Raw genomic sequence first — 21,550 nt, 5'->3', positions numbered from 1 at the left:
CATATATAACAGGATGGGGGATATATATACCATGATGGGGCAAGTATATACCAGGATGCGGCCCAGGATAAGGAACATATAAACCAGGATGGCTCCCAGGATAAGGGACATATACAGTGGGTACGGAAAGTATTCAGACCTCCTTTAAATTTTTCACTCTTTGTTTCATTGCAGCTATTTGGTAAATTCTAAGAAATTCATTTTTTTTCTCATTAAAGTACACTCTGCACCCCATCTTGACTGAAAAAAAACAAATGTTGAAATTTTTGCAAATTTATTAAAAAAGAAAAACTGAAATATCAGTCATAAGTATTCAGACCCTTTGCTCAGTATTGAGTAGAAGCACCCCTTTGAGCTAGCACAGCCATGAGTCTTCTTGGGAATGATGCAACAAGTTTTTCACACCTGGATTTGGGGATCCTCTGCCATTCTTCCTTGCAGATCCTCTTCAGTTCCATCAGGTTGGATGGTGAACGTTGGTGGACAGCCATTTTCTGGTCTCTCCAGAGATGCTCAATTGGGTTTAGGTCAGGGCTCTGGCTGGGCCAGTCAAGAATGGTCACAGGGTTGTTCTGAAGCCACTCCTTTGTTATTTTAGCTGTGTGCTTAGGGTCATTGTCTTGTTGGAAGGTGAACCTTCGGCCAAGTCTGAGGTCCAGAACACTCTGGAAGAGGTTTTCATCCAGGATATCGCTGTACTTGGCCACATTAATGTTTCCTTCAATTGCAACCAGTCATCCTGTCCCTGCAGCTGAAAAACACCCCCATAGTATGATGCTGCCACCACCATGTTTCACTGTTGGGATTGTATTGGGCAGGTGATGAGCAGTGCCTGGCTTTCTCCACCCATACCGCTTAGAATTATGACCAAAAAGTTCTATCTTCTTCTCATCAGACCAGAGAATCTTATTTCTCATAGTCTGAGAGTCCTTCATGTGTTTTTGAGCAAACTGTATGCGGGCTTTCATATGTCTTGCACTGAGGAGAGGCTTCCGTCGGGCCACTCTGCCATAAAGGCACGACTGGTGGAGGACTGCAGTGATAGTTGACTTTGTGGAACTTTCTCCCATCTCACTACTGCATCTCTGGGGCTCAGCCACAGTGATCTTGGGGTTCTTCTTTATCTCTCTCACCAAGGCTCTTCTCCCACGATTGCTCAGTTTGGCTGGACGGCCAGGTCTAGTAAGACTTCTGGTGGTCCCAAACTTCTTCCATTTAAGGATTATGGAGGCCACTGTGCTCTTAGGAACCTTGAGCAATGCAGAAATTCTTTTATAACCTTGGCCAGATCTGTGCCTTGACACAATTCTGTCTCTGAGCTCCTTGGGCAGTTCCTTTGAGCTCATGATTCTCATTTGGTCTGACATGCACTGTGAGCTGTGAGGTCTTATATAGACAGGTGTGTGCCTTTCCCAATCGAAAAAAAATGAACGTTTTAGAATTTACCAAATGGCTGCAATGAAACAAAGAGTGAAAAATTTAAAGGGCTCTGAATACTTTTCGTACCCACTGTATACTACGATGGAGGATATATGTACCAGGATAAGTAACATATTTAACATGATGGGGGCTATATATACCAGGATGGGGCCCAGGATAAGGGACATATATACCAGGATAGGTATATATCTATCAGGATGGGGCCCAGGATAAGGAAGTATATAACAAGATGGGGGATGTATATACCAGGATGGGGCAAGTATATACCAGGATGGGGCCCAGGAAAAGGAACATATAAACCAGGATGGGGCCCAGGGCAAGGGACATATATACCAGGATGGGACTATATGTATCAGGATGGGACCCGGATAAGGAACATATATAACAGGATGGGGGATATATATACCAGGATGGGGCCCAGGACAAGAGGCATATATACCAGGATGGGGGATATATGTACCAGGATTGGAACCGGATAAGGAACATATATAACAGGATAAGGGACATATATACCAGGATGGGTGATATATGTACCAGGATGGGTGATATATGCACCAGGATGGGACCAGGATAAGGGACATATGAAGGCATGCATATACCAGGATGGGGGTGGTCCAGTTCAAATCTTGCCCTGGGGCCAATCAGACTCTAGTTTCGCCACTGGCTGCAGGGCATTATTGAAAGCTTACACGTCAATGCAAAAGTACCTCTTTCTGATGTTTCAGCAGGGTGGGAAATAGTGGGGGGAATTTTTTTTTTAAAACTGCAAATAAAATCTCAACATGTTCAAATTCTTGTAAAAACCTCAAATTTCAGGAAACTCAACTCGAACCTCCGCAGATCGGTCCATTCATCTGTATGAGAATACGTATCCGTACACATATGGCGGATGCAATACATATGCAGTAACGTTGGAGCTTACATGTTATGGACTCCGTATAGTGAGTTTCATATCTTCTGCAATAAAGGAAAAACTTTCCATTTAGAACAATGTGACAATAGTTAAAATAAGGAACGCAGCGTTCCAATAACACTGATGCACATGTTATGGCTTATTCACAGTGCTTTTGCGTTATTGTTTGACCGTACCTTTTGAAAAAGCCCTTGATACAGATTGGCTGCTATGGCTCAGTAAAAATTTATGTAATTTTGCAAAATCTTGCATGACAAGACTCCAAGTCTATTATATCCCTCATCTCAGAGTAATGCCTCCAGCAGCGAAATCATAATACAGTGTACTGCAATATACTCATAACTAACGACAGAGTATCCCAGAGGAGCCTCTCTCTATACGCTGGCAATGTGTGCACACATTTAGAATGATATGATCATATTGGAATGTTAATTATTTATTGGATTTTTACATTGTTGCACATTGTTTCACAATATTTTGAGCTGTTATACCTAGGAATAGGTTTTGCTTAAAATTAATGGCCACCTTTTAACCCCAAGTCATTTTCAGACCAACATTCTGAGCAGATCATTTACTAAATATATTTTTTTAGTTGTCAGAGCCTCAAAACAGCTGATCAAATGCCTGCAACTGCCACTAGAGGGAGCCTAAAAGTGACTGGCATCTCATAGAAGTCTTATGAGTGCAATTACAATACTAAGCATCAACCACATTCATGGTTGAAGGGTATATGTGAATGATTGATCATCAATATTTTGCACCCGTGCAACTGTCCTTTTATAACAATGTGGCTTGCATGTGTCCTGCTGCAAACTTGCATTTTAATCTGACCTTGTATCAGTATCTATGGCTTTTATCATTTTTATGTTATGTTCTTCAGGTCTCCAGTTTTATGATATAGTGCTCCAAATTCTCTGAGTAGACAAAGGAGGTAATTTATGGCAACATTTTTGCCCCACTGGGGAAACTGCTTTCTTTAAAGCGAACCTGTCACGTTGTACATAGAGTCCGATCTGTGAACAGTATGCTAAAGGGAAGGAGAAGCTGAGCAGAATGATATATAGGGTTTTTTGTTGTGTTTTTTTTTTTTTTTTTTTAGAAAAGATTAAGTATAACTTGCATTTTATTCATTGAAATCCCTGGTGTTTGCATGTATGAGTCCAGTGGGCGGTCCTACTTTGCTTCCCACTGACAGCTGTCTGAACACAGTCAAATCCTTGTCCTGTTCTGCCATTATTCACATTGAGGTCGGCTGACACAAGGTAAGGTTTTAATACTAGAGACAGGATAGGAACACCTTGTCATGGTGGGATGCTGTTACGGATCCGGGTGGTGGAACCTCTGTGCTGCGGTGCAAGGAGGGACCAGAGGGGCGTAACTAGGTATCAACTCGGACTGACCAAGGTCGCACGGTGGCTCAATCGACTCCGTGAACCAGGGAAGGACCGAGCAGAGGGACCATGTGCTACTCTGGACCAGTCCTTGTATGAGAGCAGGTGACTCCCACGGGTCAGAAGGCAGGGACTGACCGGTACAGCAGATGAGCACGGCAGGCAGGCTGACGGGTGATCCGGGAAGACGGACTGGCAGACACCACGGGTAACTGGCAGGAGCCTCCAGGTAGGCTGGCTGGTAGGCACTGCAGGTAACTGGTACGTTCTCCGGGTAGGCAGACAAGCCTGGCCCATAAACAGACTGGCGGGTTAGGACCGTAGGCAGACCGTCGGGCTGGAGAGTGTACTTGGCTGGCGGACACACGTAGACAGGCTGGCGGACTTAACTGGTAGTCAGGCTGGCGGACTGGACTGGTAATCAGGCTGGCGGACTGGACTGGTAGTCAGGCTGGCGGACTGGACTGGTAGTCAGGCTGGCGGACTGGACTGGTAGTCAGGCTAGCGGTGGGACCTGAGGGCTGAAGCAGAGTTTAGAACACAGAGCTACAACCTTGCACGGGCACCTCCATTTTGGAGGCGGTGCCTTTAAGAGGGAGTGTGCGCGACCTAGGCACAGTGCCAGGGAAGCTGCACGTGGCGGCAGCAGCAGCAGGAGGGCTGGAAGATGCCGGAGCGCGGCAGTAAGGGGGACGGCGTCTCTGCCTGTCAGGGGGTAGAGACGCCGATGCTACAGATGGCTTTTATGCTTTTATTTAATCGAAAAAATGTTAACTAAGTGCCCTATGTTATTTACATATACTATTACTTTTTTACTTACTATAGGATATATGCTCTTTTTTTTTCTTGGGTTTTGTCTGTGAAATAGCCACAGTGTGGATGTGCTCTTACACATTGCACATATACTAACTTATACTCTGCCTCATTTCTTTGATTTTACCATTTTTAACATGACAGGTTTACTTTATCCTGTTAGCTCCTGAGTGATTTTTCATTTTTGTGCTTTAGTTTTTGTTTTTCCATGACTTTTTTATTTTTCTGTCGAGGGCTTCTTTTTTGCAGGATGAGTTGTAATTGACAGCAGTGTTTAAATGGTTAATAGAGATCAGCTCTAGCCACGCCTGTTAGACACAGATGCCGGCTATTTAATTTAGCCTCCATTTGCCTCGTGTGGTGTGGGCTCAGCTCTGGAGCCCGCTGCATAACCCTAACATATATATTCATCATAGGGCATTAAGGGTTAATGTAAAAAAAAGCCTGATAGTTCGCTTTTCGAATGCTGACTTTCTGAAGCTGCCACTAGGAGGAGCTTACTATATGCTACTTAAAGGGGTTGTCCGGCCTTGGGTTATAAGTCTGCAGTCACTCTATGTGACTGCAGACATGTGAATTTTCCCATTGTGCGCATAGTGCGTGCTGTCAGGATTCTCCGGCGCCAGCCCTAGGAGCGGGCAGGTGCATGACTGCAAGATGCAATTTGCATGCATGCAGTCACAAGCCGACTAGACTTGCACGGCCTTGCTCAATACAAGTAAATTGATTGAGGTTGGACAAGCCTAGTCGGAATATGCAAATCACATACTTAAGGTCACATGACCGCCCACTCCCATCGCGGGCACCAGAGAATCCTAACAGTGTGCACTGTGTGCGCTGTGAGGATTCACAAGTCTGCAGTCGCAACCCCTTTAATATTATAGGGAACCTGTCAACTTTATTTTCAATTATAACACCCCACCACCTTACTATAAGGCTCCTTATTAACTGCACCAGCCAGGTTTTAGTTATGCTGACTGTCCCATATACATTGCCTCCGCATATATTGTACGTGGGTCAATTTTGCACAACCCTTTCCAGTCAGGCTGCAAATAGTCAAAATTAGGCCACGGCCCCACTATCAGTATGTGGTCAGTATTCGGTCAGTATTTATTCTCAGGAGTGGGAGCCAAAACCAGGTGAGGAACAATCAGAGAAAAGGTATAATAGATACAAGTCACCAATTCTGCATTTATCACCCACTCCTGGTTTTGTCTCCCAGTCCTGATAAAAAATACTGACTGAATACTGACCAAATACTGATAGTGGGGCCGTGGCCTAACACCCGAACACAAATCAGATACAAGCTGTATGTCCACGAGACTGAAAATTACCCCCAAAGCCACACACTGCTCACCATTGTTCAATGGATAAAAACCTTGTGTCAAAGATTCTTTCAGACCATTCAATACACAAACTTATAAAAGTTTTAAGCTTGAATAGAAAAGGAGCAAAACTTAGAAAACCAAAAAAAAGAGACAAAGTGATATTCAAAACAAAGCCAGTTATGAAAATAAAAGAGTAAAACCAACAATAAATAATTAAACATGCAAGCTCTGCTGACTTCTGCTTCCCGCCACCTAGATAACTGGTTTTAGGTAATTATATTAACGTGCACACAATTAAACACGTCTTTTCTGGGATATTTAATATGAGGCAGTTTAGCTGAAACCGTGCTAATACCGCTATTAAAGGGATTGTCCAGGCGTTGGACAAAAGTTTGCAGTTATTCTATGTGAGTGGAGACTGATGAAATGTGAAAGCATGCGGTGCGCACACTGTCACGATTCCTCGGTATCCCTAGGGCGATCGGGCGATCACATGACCGCATGTATGTGGTTTACATACTTGCGATCAGATGCTGACTAGACGGGTTTAGCTCCTCTCAATAAAAGTGACCTGAGAGAAGCCGGATGAGAGTAATTGACATATGACCACAAGGATATAAACTGCATACATTCGGTCACGTGACCGCCAATTCGACCGGATAATACCGGGGAATTGTGACAGTATTCACATAGCATGCTATCACAATTCAACAGTCTGCAGACACATAGAGTAACTGCAGACTTTTTTTCCGAATCTTGGACAACCCCTTTAAGATCAGTTTATAGATCGTAAACTCCTGCGCTCCCCCTAGTGGTGACTAAACGCTTGCAGTATTTTATCATTTACCTACAGATTTGCTGGGGATTTGTATAGCTATGCGCACAGCTATTTTTTCCTGTTGGATATGCTATTGCTTCCTGAATTTGCTTGATCAATAGTGAAAAATATTATAACTTACACAGATTGTGAGCAAATGAACCCTTGTATGATCAGGGCAGCAGAAGAGTATGTCAGGCGACATCTCTTAGCAATCATAAATGCCCGAGAAATTTCAATGTCAGGCGTGCATATAAGTTATCCTACAGACCTTCTGACCAGTACTAGGTTTAGGGAAATAATTTTGTGCATATAATTATATCCACTAATTATGATTTTTTTAGATTCTTTAATCAAAGTGTTAAACACTCGGTTCTCTATAAGAAGGGTAAAAAATGAACTTTGCGTTTAAAAATATGTTTGCAAAAACAGGTTACAACTAGAACAATGAAACCCGTCATACCATAGGGGAAGCAGCCGCCTTCTATCAGTCATTTATTCAGGCTCACCTGTGGGTTTCTTTACTAGTGACTTTCTTCACAAAGGAGATTTAAAGTATCCCACATAAATCCCTGGTGAGATCATTAAACATCCTGAGATTCAGTGATACCTTAGTCTGTGCAGTCATTATAGGGGGCATCCCTGTTTATAGATAACAGGAGATAAATGACCCTTTCCATAACAAGCAGCCAATGCATGAATGTTTCATTCACATTGAATGCAATGCAATAAACCCCATGGTTATGGTGTATTCCCTAATTTTTATTTTGTTACATTCTGCAAAAGCTGCTGTTGAGTTCCCTTTTATTGGAGGAGAGGGGCAATTAATATTTTATGAGATGCAATTATTATACTTTCTTACCCCATACAATTCTGTATATATTGTAGAGGGCCGGTCCATGGAGAAAACTGCCACCCAAACCTATCAAGCACGAGGGTAAAGCGACAGACCACGTGGTTTGTAAGGAAGTGACCACGATTTATTCGGGTGGCATCAATTTATTCAACAGAAATTATGCGTTTACATGTCAAAGTATGAGATTCATTTTCCCCATCTGAAGCTCCTGCGGCAAATTATATATTGGCCACATAATTAGGGCTCATTCAGACGTCCGTTTTTTGCATATGAGTTGCATCCGTGTTTTGCATGGTCCACGTAAAATTACAGAGACATCTTGAATATTGATCCAAGTGTTGGATCAAAATCAGCAATGCAAGTCTATAGGTACGGAAAAAAATACAGAGAGCACTTGGATGCCATCTGAGTGCTGCAAAATAGGAAAAGGAAGAGAAACTTTTCTTTTTCATCCAAAAAAAACAAACAAATGAAACTGTTACGAAACACACACAAGTTTTAAAGCCAACACAAACACCATAGTGCATTTCTTTTGGTTTAACAAATTTAGATGTCTGGCTGATTAAGATAAGAAGCTATTTCGTCATAGAAACTTAGACCAAACTCTAATCAAACTCTGATGACACGCCGAACAAAATCATCGATGGAAGTAGGACAGCTTTTCTCGTACATGAAAAAAATGGACATCTGAATAAGCCCTAAGACACTTTACAAGAAACTGAGGGAACATTCCAGCAGTTGTTCTAAGGGCTCATTCAGACAGCGATTTTTCTCGTACAAAAAAACGGTCCGTGTTTCATCAGTGTTTTTGATCAGTGTCATCAGAGTTTGGTCACAGTTTCTTCTGATTTTCTTGGACTGGAAAAAATAGAAGTTTCTCAAACTTTTCTTATCAAACAGTCATTGAAAATCGAACAGCACACAGATGGCATCCAACTGCTGTCCAATTTATTCACTGACCAATACACTTGCATTGGCAATTATTTTTAATATATATAATTTTTATTAACTTTTTCAAAAAGAAACAAAACATACCAGATTAAGGTGATAATCAGATGCCTGTTCGCAGACAAGGTATAAAGAGAGAGTTCTTACATATTTGATTGATAAAGCAAAACAATATAATATAAGAACTTAATAACAATGTAACTTACATCAGTTTAATTAAACATGCAATCCAGTTGATACTCTGATTTATTGAAGCCATCTTGTTAGATTAGACCACCTATGTTAGTATTATAGACCTTCACCAAATGATCCCTCCCCCCCCCACCTCAATCCAGGCGTAATGGTCCCAGGCTATCCCCAAAATCTTCCAGAATGTACCACGCTGTGGAAGTGAAGGGTTCCACCATTTTCTTTTTTTCATTTAATGAGCAGCAATTTACAATAAACTGTTTCCATTTTGGAAGAAATTTGCCAGCTTGCGTTTCCTTATTGCTAAGGGCGTCTTGTTGCTCTATTCCCATAAAATGTTTCATTTGAGCTGTTAACTCTTCAATGGGGGGGGGGGGTGTTGGGTTCTAGCCAATATTTAAGTAATTGTTTTTTTGCTAGGATAAGTAGGGTGTGGAGCAATTTCAGAGAGGTTCCCCTCTTCCCCTCAGGGTTTTCTATGTTGTTCCAAAAATGTAACAAGGCTAGATAAGGGGAAAGAGTATAAGCCGGACCCCATATGGTGTCGATCATAGCTGATACTTGTCCCCAATATGAAACTGAAGCCGGGCATGACCATAGGCCGTGCATGAGGTCGGAGAGTGGAAGGTGGCATTTAGGGCAAGCTGTTAGCCTGTTTGACAGCGGGACTTTTTTAGGTATGTTAAACGCATAGATGGTGCCATGTATGATTTTATATTGCGTTTCTCTCCACGCTTCGTTTATAATGTGTTTTCTTATTGAATTCCAGCCTGACCTGATCTTGTCAGATTTCCACATCCTCCAACTGTTGTCTCCAATATTTGAAGAAAGTATCTGGGTGAACTCCAAGTAGATTGGATCTCATTACAGATTAAAGGACAGAAATTGAAGGGGTACCCATTGGAGACAACAGAATGACATCCAAGACATTTTGGGAGACCTCAAAGGTCACATCTTTTAAATTGGCCATAATGGATAGTTTGATTTGTTCATATGGGAAATAATGTTGGGGAGGTAGATTGCATCTGTCTAAACACTCGGTACATGTCATCCATCTTTGCTCACTTGAGTGGAGAAGATGGGATGCGTTGTCTACACCTGCTTGTCGCCATTTCTGAAATAGTTTATTTTCATTACCCTGGGGGAATTCTGGGTTTTGCTATATAAGGAGGTGCTTTGAAATCCTGAAAGAAAGACCGTATTTTTTTCTGACTGCCTTCCATACGGAAATAGTGTCCCTAAGGATTGTTGACTTTTTAACTGCCAAGGGAAGGAGGTAAATCGAGAATGAAGGAGGGCAACCAGGTCAAGGGGGTATGCATAATCTGCTTCCAATGTGTAGTCAGAATATGTACGTCTCTTATGGAACCAGTCTATTATATACCGGAAAAGGCAAGTGTGGCGCCCCTGAGGGTTCAGTCACCACAGGGGTACTGCACCTCACCCAGAGGTGTGGTGTCTCCTTCACTCAGGTAAGGAGGGAGTGCTGCCCGGAACCCCAACACCCACATTCAACACTATACTGCTCCAGGCCGGCTGGAAGGGCAAGATGCAATGTGTTTCTTGCTGAGCCCTGTCCCTGGCTGGAGTGGGGGGAACCAAAGGTAGGGGGAACCAGCAGATGGTGTGGGTGGAGGAAGCAGTTTAGTGGAGCACCATTGTAGGAGATATAAAAAGGGAAGCCATCTTAGGGTGGCAGATCAGTCAGATCAGTGAGTGAGGACAGTCAATCAGGGAGCAGAGTCTCTTTAGGATCTCTGCTCCACAAGCAGGGCCCAGTCCTAGAGGCCCCGGAGGGGAGCAGAGGAGTAGGCTCCGATCTACAGAAGGGATCCCAGGGGTACGGCGAGTGCAGGACGGCACCCGTACTCCCCGAATCTGTCAGAGGGATTGTAGGCCGCAAGAAGGGGACCGGCCCCTGGTCCAGCCGTGTTACTCCAGGTCTCGGCTGGGAAAACCAGAAGCTTCTGGCTTATATAGTCAGTTGCCGAAGCCTCATTCTAGTCTCCGTGAGGGTCAAGCAGGTCTGGGAACCCCGATGAGACAGGAGGGACTTCAGAGCACCCGAGCAGGATTGAGAGTGGGGAGCGCAGGGCAGGAGGGAGAAAGACCCAGCGTGAAGACGGTCTAGCTAGGAACACAAGAAAGTGGGGTTCTGTCAAGTACTCCTAATCTGCCTGAGGAAGTGCTGAACCCCTGCCTGGTGAACGCAGCGCGACGTGGGAGGCTGACACCTGTACAGTGCACCAGTGAAACTGTCATAAGAACTGTGAGTAAAGACTCGGATGACTGCACCGCACTGCCTCCGTCCATTCTTTCATCTGCGCCATCTTTCCCTCCCTGCACTACAACGCCCAGCGCATCTCTCACTACCTACACTGCCCTGGAGCAAGCTCTACCTGTGGAGAGCCACACCATCCCTGCTGCCGTAACACCAGCTCCAGAGGACTGCTCCGCAGCGGCAGCACCCCTTTTGCCGCATTCCACAGGTGGCGTCACGAACTTTCCAAATCCCCTATAAATTCCCCTTTTTACTGACCGCCCTGGGTCACGGACCGGGCCAGCCACCGTGATATCCCCCACCGGCATACGCAGAGGCCCGGCTGCCGAGTGCTCCCACGGCCCAGGGGGCACGTCACAAGCAAGATTGTAATTTTTGATGCTTGGGAAAGAAATTAATGCCTCCGTCTTGGGAAGCCATAAGTTTGTGCATTGGCAATTTTGATCGGATAATCGGATCAATATCGGACAAGCCTCCGTGATTTTGTGCAGAATGTTCAGTCCAAGAAAAAAAATAAGACATTTGAATAGTCCCATAGACTATTATGAATGCTATCCGTAAAAAAAACATGGATAGCTCATACTAGGAAAACTGACGTGTGAATGAGCCCTAAGGGTTCTATGGATCACACATTATCAATACATTATATTGAGAGCTACAATTGGGTGGCAAAGGTAGCTCCTTGGCTTAGAAATGTCTGCATACAGGTTGACAGACAGGAGAGCAGGAGCAGAGAAAAGATCTGCTCCAATGTCCTATAATCCGACTTGGTGTCTCTGATGCTAGAGATGGATTACTCTTCATAACAGGTGGTGCTCTGCAAGTTACATATTGTATAATTCATGGATTCTATATATGTCACCAGATAAACTTAAAAGTGAAGTTAGGCAGGGACCAATTCTAAATTAGTCTAGACAACGGACATAGGAGCTTCACCTCCTGAATCTGCAGCTAATACAATCCCTGGCAAAAAATAATGGAATCACCAGGCTTGAAGGATGTTCATTCAGTTGTTTAATGTTGTTGAGAAAAAGCAGATCACAGACATGGCAAAAACTAAAGTCATTTCAAATTGCAACTTTAGGGCTTTAAGAAACACTAAAAGAAATCAAGATAAAAAATGTGGTACTCAGATCAAGCAGATGGAAAAAATTATGGAATCACTCAATTCTGAGGAAAAAATTATGGAATCATGAAAAACAAACACACAAAAGAACACTCCAATACATCACTAGTATTTTGTTGCACCACCTCTGGCTTTAATAACAGCTTGCAGTCTCTGAGGCATGGACTTAATGACTGGCAAGCAGTACTCTTCATCAATCTGGCTCCAACTTTGTCTGATTGCTGTTGCCAGATCAGCTTTGCAGGTTGGAGCCTTGTCATGGGCCATTTTCTTCAACTTCCACCAAAGATTTTCAATTGGATTGAGATCCGGACTATTTGCAAGCCATGACATTGACCTTATGTGTCTTCTCTCAAGGAATGTTTTCACAGTTTTTGCTCTATGGCAGGATGCATTATCATCTTGAAAAATGATATCATCATCCCCAAACATCCTTTCAATTAATGGGATAAGAAAACTGTCCAAAATATCAATGTAAACTTGGGCATTTATTGAAGATATAATGACAGCCATCTCCCCAGTGCCTTTACTTGACATGCAGCCCCATATCATCAATGACTGTGGAAATTTGCATGTTCTCTTCATGCAGTCATCATTATAAATCTCATTGGAACGGCACCAAACAAAAGTTCCAGCATCATCACCTTGCCCAATGCAGATTCGCGATTCATCACTGAAAATTACTTTCATCCAGTCATCCACAGTCCACGATTCCTTTTCCTTAGCCCATTGTAACCTTGTTTTTTTCTGCTTAGGTGTTAATGATGGCTTATGTTTAGCTTTTCTGTATATAAATCCCATTTCCTTTAGGCGGTTTCTTACAGTTCGGTCACAGACATTAACTCCAGTTTCCTCCCATTCGTTCCTCATTTGTTTTGTTGTGCATTTCCTGTTTTGGAGACATATTGCTTTAAGTTTCCGGTCTTGACGCTTTGATGTCTTCCTTGATTTTAGACACAGCTGACTGTGAACAACCAACATCTTTTACAACATTACGTGTTGATTTACCTTCTTTTAAGAGTTTGATAATCCTCTCCTTTGTTTCAATTGACATCTCTCGTGTTGGAGCCATGATTCATGTCAGTCCACTTGGTGCAACAGCTCTCCAAGGTGTGATCACTCCTTTTTTTGACTAACGAGCAGACCTAATTTGATGCAGGTGTTAGTTTTGGAAATGAAAATTTACAGGGTAATTCCATAATTTTTTCCTCAGAATTGAGTGAGTCCATAATTTTTTCCCTCTGCTTGGTCTGAAAAAAATTACCCTTACTGAGCACCACATTTTTTATCTTGATTTCTTTTAGTGTTTCTTATAGCCCTAAAGTTGCCATTTGAAATGACTTTAGTTTTGTGCCATGTCTGTGATCTGCTTTTTTTTTCAACAACATTAAACAACTGAATGAACATCCTCCGAGCCCGGTGATTCCATAATTTTTGCCAGGGGCTGTAGTTTCTGTACTGCTCCCTGTATGCTATGTGAGGATGTACAAGTCTAATAGTATTGGCAACCTGGCCCCTTGGATATTTGTTACATGTACGCCGCCTAAGTTCAGATAGGGGCGAGACCGGTTACATGAATTCATTGGAATCCTGGGGGAACCGTTACTCAGGGCGACCATAGTCTGCAGCTTCTCTCAGGCACACGATAGACTCAATTGCTGACCAGACACATTTGACAAGAGTCCTTAGAAACGGTAGAACACGAACATTTAATGAGGCACGCAGTGCAATTTAAGTGTCTCTTTGAGCAACAGGCTCCAGTAACAACAGTACAATCTCCTTCGCAGCACAGCAGTACACAGTCTATCCAGTAGCACAGTTTTAATGCATACACAACCACAGGCTTTTCCTTCACAAGGACACACTAATACACAGCATTCTTTATCCTGCATGGAGATGGAGGGGGGAGGGTTTGATGAGGGAGATGATCCCTGTGACACGATTCCTTCCAGTCCTTATCTTTCTGTCTGATAATACTCCACACTGTTAGCTCAGGGAGTCTATCTGACCTGTGTTTAGCTTTCTTCCGGACCGGAATTCTGTTCCCTTGCCTTCTGTGAGAACAGATCACACACCACCTTTCTCTTCGGCTCCAGCCAGACAGTAAACAACTTCACCACAATTCCCCTGGGGCTCTGCTAAAACACTCCCTGTCTCCTGTGACTGTATTAACCCCTCTAGTTGCTCGATGCTTCTGGAGCACTACATTTCCTGTCTCCTGTGCTTATGTTACATCTAATAGTTGCTGGATGCTTTTGAAGCATCAGCACTACTTCTGCATGTCACATATTTCATATAGATTCTACACAAAACAAAGGCATTTGTGCTTAGGTCAAGAATGGTCAACCTAATCAAATCTAGAATGCAGCACACATTACACTCCACTACAGTCTATATGATATACGTCATAAATGTGTATAGCCACAAAAAAATCCACCGAAGAGATAAGCTCACAAATTTTATCTTCAAGGTGGTTGGGATCTTACACAAATGGAAGATGAGAGCTTGAGGCAATCGGGAGGATACTTGAAAATGGCATGTGGCTATAAGGACTCCAGTTTCTCATCATGGGCTTCAATGATGACACTAATAAATGTATCAATAGCCACTCCATTCAATAGTTCTTCAGTTCTCTCCATCAAGTTGCCTCATCACTAGCTTTGGTGGTGGCTCTAACCAATGTCTTTAGAGCCACCTCTTCAAATAGCTCACAACTTTTCCACCACATCACCTTCTTTGATTGTGGCTTCAACCTGGTTACCAAGAACAAGCCCAACTCATAGTTCTTGTCCATGCTAGAACTACTGAAGCCCAACTCATAGTTGTTGCCCATGCTAGAACTATTGGCTCATCATGTCCTGAAGCCAAGTGCTCTAGGCTTCTCTTCTGTTGTGGAGCCACTTGTGGAGAACCTATTGGTTAGGTGGCCCTCAAGAGACCCTTGAAATAATCAAGAGCTTTTGGTTGGTGGCTCTAAAGATGTTAGTTGGGATGCTTTAGCTTCCAAAATTCTGTTCCAAGAGTTTCTTGAAAATTAATAAGAAACTCCCAGTTCAGCTTTCCAGTGGTTACTGTGGTGTGGCAGGATAACCTCAGATACCTCACTTGCATATTTATACATGCTCATTATTCCAAGCAACGGTTCACACAAGGAATCAATACGAGAGAACTGGAGGCAAGTCACACATAGTGAATTCACAAACAAATCTATTTTCAATCCCAATAGATTATACAATCGCTTGAGCAGCAGGGTTGGGCTGACACGACTCTGTCCCTCAGGAGAAATTGAGCTGTGTCTTTACATCTTACTTCTGCTGGATCTCTGACTCGAGACCCCCATTTCAGCAATTCATCTCCTTCCTGTCCACCCACCCTTTCCATTTATCTTCCCCTTTGAGCATCCTGCTAAAGTTATTTGTGCATTTGTGTTTTTCACTTCTTTGTAGCTGGTGTGATATCGTTCTTCTCTTGAAGTCTTCCCTCCTTTATTGCTGCTGAACTAAGAGAAAACTAATGAGCATTTGGAAGGGCAATCTTTTAGACTTATAAAAATATATTTCACGTCAGCAGAACCTTTCAGGTCGCTCTGAATCTCGCAGGCTGGCGTGAGTTTTGTCGAGTTCTGCCAGATTTCATTGTCTGTTATAGGTATTTGGCCACTTAACCAGCTGTCTCAAATTCTAACTTTGAAGTTTTTATTCATCCTGGAAAGTTCATCTTCATGCACATAGTGTAAGTCTCTGGACCAAAAAGGTTCGGGTCTCACTTTAATCAAGCAAAATCCAAAAGACTGGCAGACTCAAAGATCCGGCATATAGTCATACAAGCTCTATCATGGATAATGCCCCCATAATGAAGCTAACTACCTAAAAGATGACTCTTTAGCTATACTGAAATATTATTGTTGATGGATCCATTTAAAGTATAGTCTACATCACATGAGCGGTGCCTTAGAATTAAAAAGGTTGTCCAGTACTTTTACATTTATTTTACCTTAGGATAGGTCATCAATGTCTGATCGTCCGGGGTCCAACACCCAGCACCCCTGCCAATCAGCTGTTATCAGTGGCGGCGGCAGCTTCCGCCGGCCGGAAGTAATCACTTGTGGATCTGGCCGTCTACTTGTAGTGGCCGTCGCAGGATACTGCACATCTTCCTCCTATTGATTTGAATAGGAGAAGGATGTGTAGTACCAAGCCACGGCCCCTACAAGTAGACGGCTAGTTCGGCAAGTGAGTACTTCCAGCCGGCGGCACTAATAACAGCTGATCTGCGGGTTCGTTGGGTGTCGGACTCGGCCGATCAGACATTGATGACCTATCCTATGAAAAAGTAGTGGAAACCTCTTTAAGACTTACATTTACTCCCAAAGTCAAGGAACAGACATACCATTGGTGCAACCTGTGCAGCTGCACAGGGGTCCAAGGGTTAAGGGGGCCACAACCACCTCTAAAACAGCAAGCAGCTTTTGTACCAGTTACGAAGAAGGGCCCATATAGGGTCTCTGCTCAGGGGCCCTCTTCTATCGGTGTCCGCGACTGCCCACAGTAAAATATACACTTAGTATTGAGACATAAGGCATAACCTTAAAACAAGTCTACCGTAAAATCCATCATGAACCATTAACCTACTTGTTGACAGTTTCCATTTAGCATCGAATTTGTTATTACACTGCACAGGAAAAAAAATGGAAAAAAGAAGAAAACAGTTCTGAAGATATATGTCAGATATGGAACTTTTAATATGAGCTGACAATGTTAATCAGGTCTCATTTAATTTCAGTTAGGATCTTTCTGCTCTCCTGATATTTCTGGTTTATTACTGCCCATAATATACCAAGATGGAGTATTTTATTGTTCCTCCTGACAAAGATAAATAAACTGAATATTAGGTTCCCCTTGTCATTGGCTTCATCTTTACGCCTGTGGTTCCCAAGTGGGATACCATTGAAATCTCCCAGGAGTGCCATGACACTCTGGTTAAAAATGCCAAGGGGAGAGGAGTGTGGAGAGCTAAGCCTGAAGTTGTCCATTGCTTCCTGCTGCGCCTCTGAAGCATTCAGTTGCCTTTGAGTTTCGGGCCATGCGGGAGCGTTGGATAGGAACAAACTGTGTTTTTAGTTTTATTCCAGGGGGGCACAGTATCTGGTAAAGGGAATCTGTCACCAGGTTGTTGCTGCCTCCTCTGAGAGCAACATAATGTAGAGACAGAGACCCTGATTCCAGTGATGTCATGTACATTTGATAACAGTGTTTTATCAGCAGGAGATTATCACTAGAGGACTGGTAAACCTGCTGCCAGGTAGTCCTCTATACTCACGAGTTCTGTATATTCCTACTCACATCATTAATTGGCAGCTTTCTGCCTATGCACAGTGTTCACAGAAAATTGCCAATCAGTGGTGTGGGCAGGCTTTCATAGAGCTCAGCATTTGAGCTCTGCTAGATCTGCAGTAGGTAAAACGGTGATTGTATCAAAACTACAGTAAGCAGCCCAGTGAGTGACACTTCACTGGAATCAGGGTCTCTGCCTGTACATTATGCTGCTCTCAGGTGGGAAAGCAAAAACCTGGAGCCAGAGTCTTTAATACAGGTGACTTCCCAGCCTGTTGCAGGGCTACAATTTTGTTTCTGGTGTCCTTCGACAGCTCTTTGGTCTTCACCATAGTGGAGTTTGGAGTGTGACTGTTTGAGGTTGCGGACAGGTCTCTTTTATACTGATAACAAGTTCAAACAGGTGCCAGCACTACAGGTAATGAGTGGAGGACAGAGGAGCCTCTTAAAGAAGAAGTTACAGGTCTGTGAGAGCCAGAAATCTTGCTTGTTTGTAGTTGACCAAATACTTATTTTCCACCAAAATTTGAAAAAATTTCTTTCCAAATCAGACAATGTGATTTTCAGGATTTGTTTTCTCATTTTGTCTCTCATAGTTGAGGTCTAACTATGATGTCAATTACAGGCCTCTCTCATCTTTTTAAGTGGGAGAACTTGTACAATTGGTGGCTGACTAATATACAGTATATATATACACTGTCCTCAATATCTTGCAGTTAAAACTACTGTTTATCCTAGTCCTAATGCCACAGCTTAATGGGTGTCACTCTCCCTACTGGGCGCGTTACAGTTGCTTTTTTTTTTTTTAGGATACGTCATACTGACCCTAATGGGGGTCACCGGTATTTCCAGCTAGGCTGCAAGAAGTCCAGGATTGGTGAGTTACTTGGTACACAGTACACTCGTCACACTAGCTGTCTTCATTCCCTGAAGCACGGCCCCGGGCCACACTCTGTACTGTACATCTACGCTGGAAGTAACGGCTCACACAAACGTCCCTTTTTGTGAACTAGTCGTCTTCATCGGTTCTGGCTCAGCTCACTCAATTCAGATCTCCAGCCCTGGTCTCTGGTCACCCGGATATCATCACTCGATCCTTCTCCGGGAGCTCGGTCCTTCACTCGCTGCTGGTCACTAGTAATGGTGGCTGTAAGCAAACTCCACTGCACCACACGTACATTGTGCTACAGGTCCAGATGCCGACTCCTCCCCTTCTCTGCCCTGTATAATTATTAACTGCACCACAGATGTCACCTGACCCGGTGTCTTCTTAAATCTCCTCCCTATGGAAACATGCACTTCTCTCTTGGGTTTCTACTAATACAATTCTTTCTGCTTTCACTTTCTCATTTGTCTTTTGACCAGCAGATGGCTGTGTTCACTTGCAGACACTCGACTTAAACAATATTATGTGTGTCTCTTTACTCCTTCATCCCCTTACACAAATGCCAAATCTGTGACCTGCACCCACCACGTGCGATTTATAGCACTTGAGTCTTACTATCTGGAAGAAGCAAGGGTCTGTGTGTGTCTGCTACAAGTGTACCCCCTATAGATGCATACACCCGAGTGTAGTACTGACAGCACTGAAAACACTGTCACGTGTCTGTACAGAGCGGCTTTTCTTTATAGTAGAGTATTTTAGCAATAAATTGAATGTAACTTGCTGTTCCGTGCCCTGCGGGCTGTTTTTATTCTCCAGTTAAATATTTCATAGAAATCTCTGCGCACACAACGCCCTCGTATTACTTGTGTGCATGCATGAAAAGGTGAATGATTAGATGGCCTCTTATTTAATACTCTGCACATCTGACATCCAGTCAAAGTATCTGAAATTCCAGTCCAGGCTTCATGAAGTTACAAACGCTGAGATATCTTGAGCAGTTCAGGCGATTTGAACGCATCATTAAACCCCAGTAGGGGGAAATATCTGATGCTAAGCTACAATGTTGATTATTTATTATATTTTTCCACAGCGGCTTCCAAAAGAATGTAGGTGTTTATCCTCCACAAAATGGATGAAAACAGTGAAAGCTGTGAATAAAATATCCGAGCGTTATCACACAGCTTTTATTTTACATACAAATCTGACTAGTCTATCTATGAATTAACAATGTGATGTCACAAGCTGATACTGTGATGTTGTTAAGTGGCAAACCCTAACCTGCTTCATACGTCTATCTATCTATCTATCTATCTATCTATCTATCTATCTATCTATCCATCATGTATGAATTAGCAATGTGATGACACAAGCTGCTACGATGATGTCATTATTAAAGGGGTTAACCGGGACTTTTTTTTATTTTTACATATGGGGCTAAGAACTTATAGGCAGGTAGTTGCTAACTACCTGTCTGCTATGGCTGGTGTCGATCTCGGCCAGTTCAGAGCGGTCACGGACCACTCCTGACAGCTATTCTGTGGCCTCCACTGACGTCACTTCGACAGAGCCATAGGAGGATTATAATGAGGGCAATCTGGGCTACTGCCCGGGGCCCGATGCTCCGGGGGGGGTGCCCCATGATCCAAAAAGTGATTGCCCCCATTATAATCCATATGGGGGCCACTGGAGCTGCAGTTAGTTTTAGGTCCTGCCCTGCTGTATTATGTCTGGCAGAACGGAGCCAGCATACAGAGAGTGGGCGTGTCTACCTAAGTCCCTAAGCCACACCTACCTTCTCTGCCGGAGAGGAGCTTCTAATGGCGCTGCAGCCAGCCTGCGCGTCTGAATGGTCTGTGGGAGAAGCTGCTTCAGCCTGCCTGGAACATCACTAGCTGCTGCCTGGGTCATTAGGTGGGTGCTGGATCTGCCACTACTTGTTTAAAGTTACTTTTGTGGCAGACTAGCAGTAGCAGACAGCAGCGCTCTGTATATACAGGCAAGGGGCCATTTGCAATTATTAAAACTTGTGGATAAAATGTGGGGGATGGGAGTGTTATTGAAACTATATGGGGCAATTACCCCTGCACACTGTGCTCTCCACCCTGGAAATGTAGCTGCTTTGTGTGTGTGTACATACATCTTTTCTGCAGTCTCAGAGTGACTGCAGGCTTCTCTAGGTATTCTGGATCACCCCTTTAATTTGATATAGGGACTAGAGGAATGTCTGCCGGCAGCCGGGTATAGATTAGATGTATTTCACTGTGATCTTTTCATGTGCAACATAAATACATTATGCAAGTAACATTGTCAAGGTGGAGGGGTATTTGCCCCATGTAGTTTCAATCACACTTCCATCCACAACAACAAAGCACCACTACAAATTCGACTTATGTGTATTTATACCACTGTAACAATTTCATGCTCTGCGGTCTCACATAGTGACTGCAAACTTATCTTAATAAATAAGACAAACCCTTTAAAGGGAATCTGTCACCCCCTAGGACCTATCAGACCGCTAATATGGGCATACAAGTGATAGAAATGTGAATCTATACCTACCTGTATGGCCCATAGAAGAGGTCTGGTTTCCATGAAATACCTTTTTATTAAATTATTTCTGCTAAGCTTGGCATCCCCCTGACGCCAAGAAATTCCCGCTTACTAACTTTATTTCCATAGTCACCCCACCTCCCCTGCACGTCACAGGGCCCTGTGACATGCAGTTTCCGGCCGGATCCCACGCAGTTTCCTCTGTACAGACGGCGCTCTTCTGCATGCCGCTTGTGTAGTTTTGTGCAGCAGGGAACTTGTGGGTAGTCGCTGGGAAGGCAGAGTGACTCACCTGTGCACAAGTTTCCTGCTGCACAACACTACACAGACGGCAGGGAAAAGAGCGCCGTCTGTACAGAAGAAACAGTGCGGGATCTGGCTGGGAACTGCACATCACAGGGTCCTGTGACGTGCAGGGGAGGTGGGGTGACTATGGAAATAAAGTTAGTAAGCGGGAATTTCTTGGCGTCAGGGGGATGCCAAGCTTAGCAGAAATAATTTAATAAAAAGGTATTTCATGGAAACCAGACCTCTTCTATGGGCCATACAGGTAGGTATAGATTCACATTTCTATAACTTGCCCATATTAGAGGTTTGCTAGGTCCCAGGAGGGTGACATAATCTCTTTAAAAGGGAACATGAAGAGTAAAAAAAAAATGCTATTAACATGCAGATATGG

This window comes from Phyllobates terribilis, unplaced genomic scaffold, assembly GCF_046119375.1.
Source record: "Phyllobates terribilis strain yellow unplaced genomic scaffold, ASM4611937v1 Scaffold_12__6_contigs__length_324123572, whole genome shotgun sequence".
Lineage (NCBI taxonomy): Eukaryota > Metazoa > Chordata > Amphibia > Anura > Dendrobatidae > Phyllobates > Phyllobates terribilis.
Note: the sequence above shows the minus strand (reverse complement) of the source record.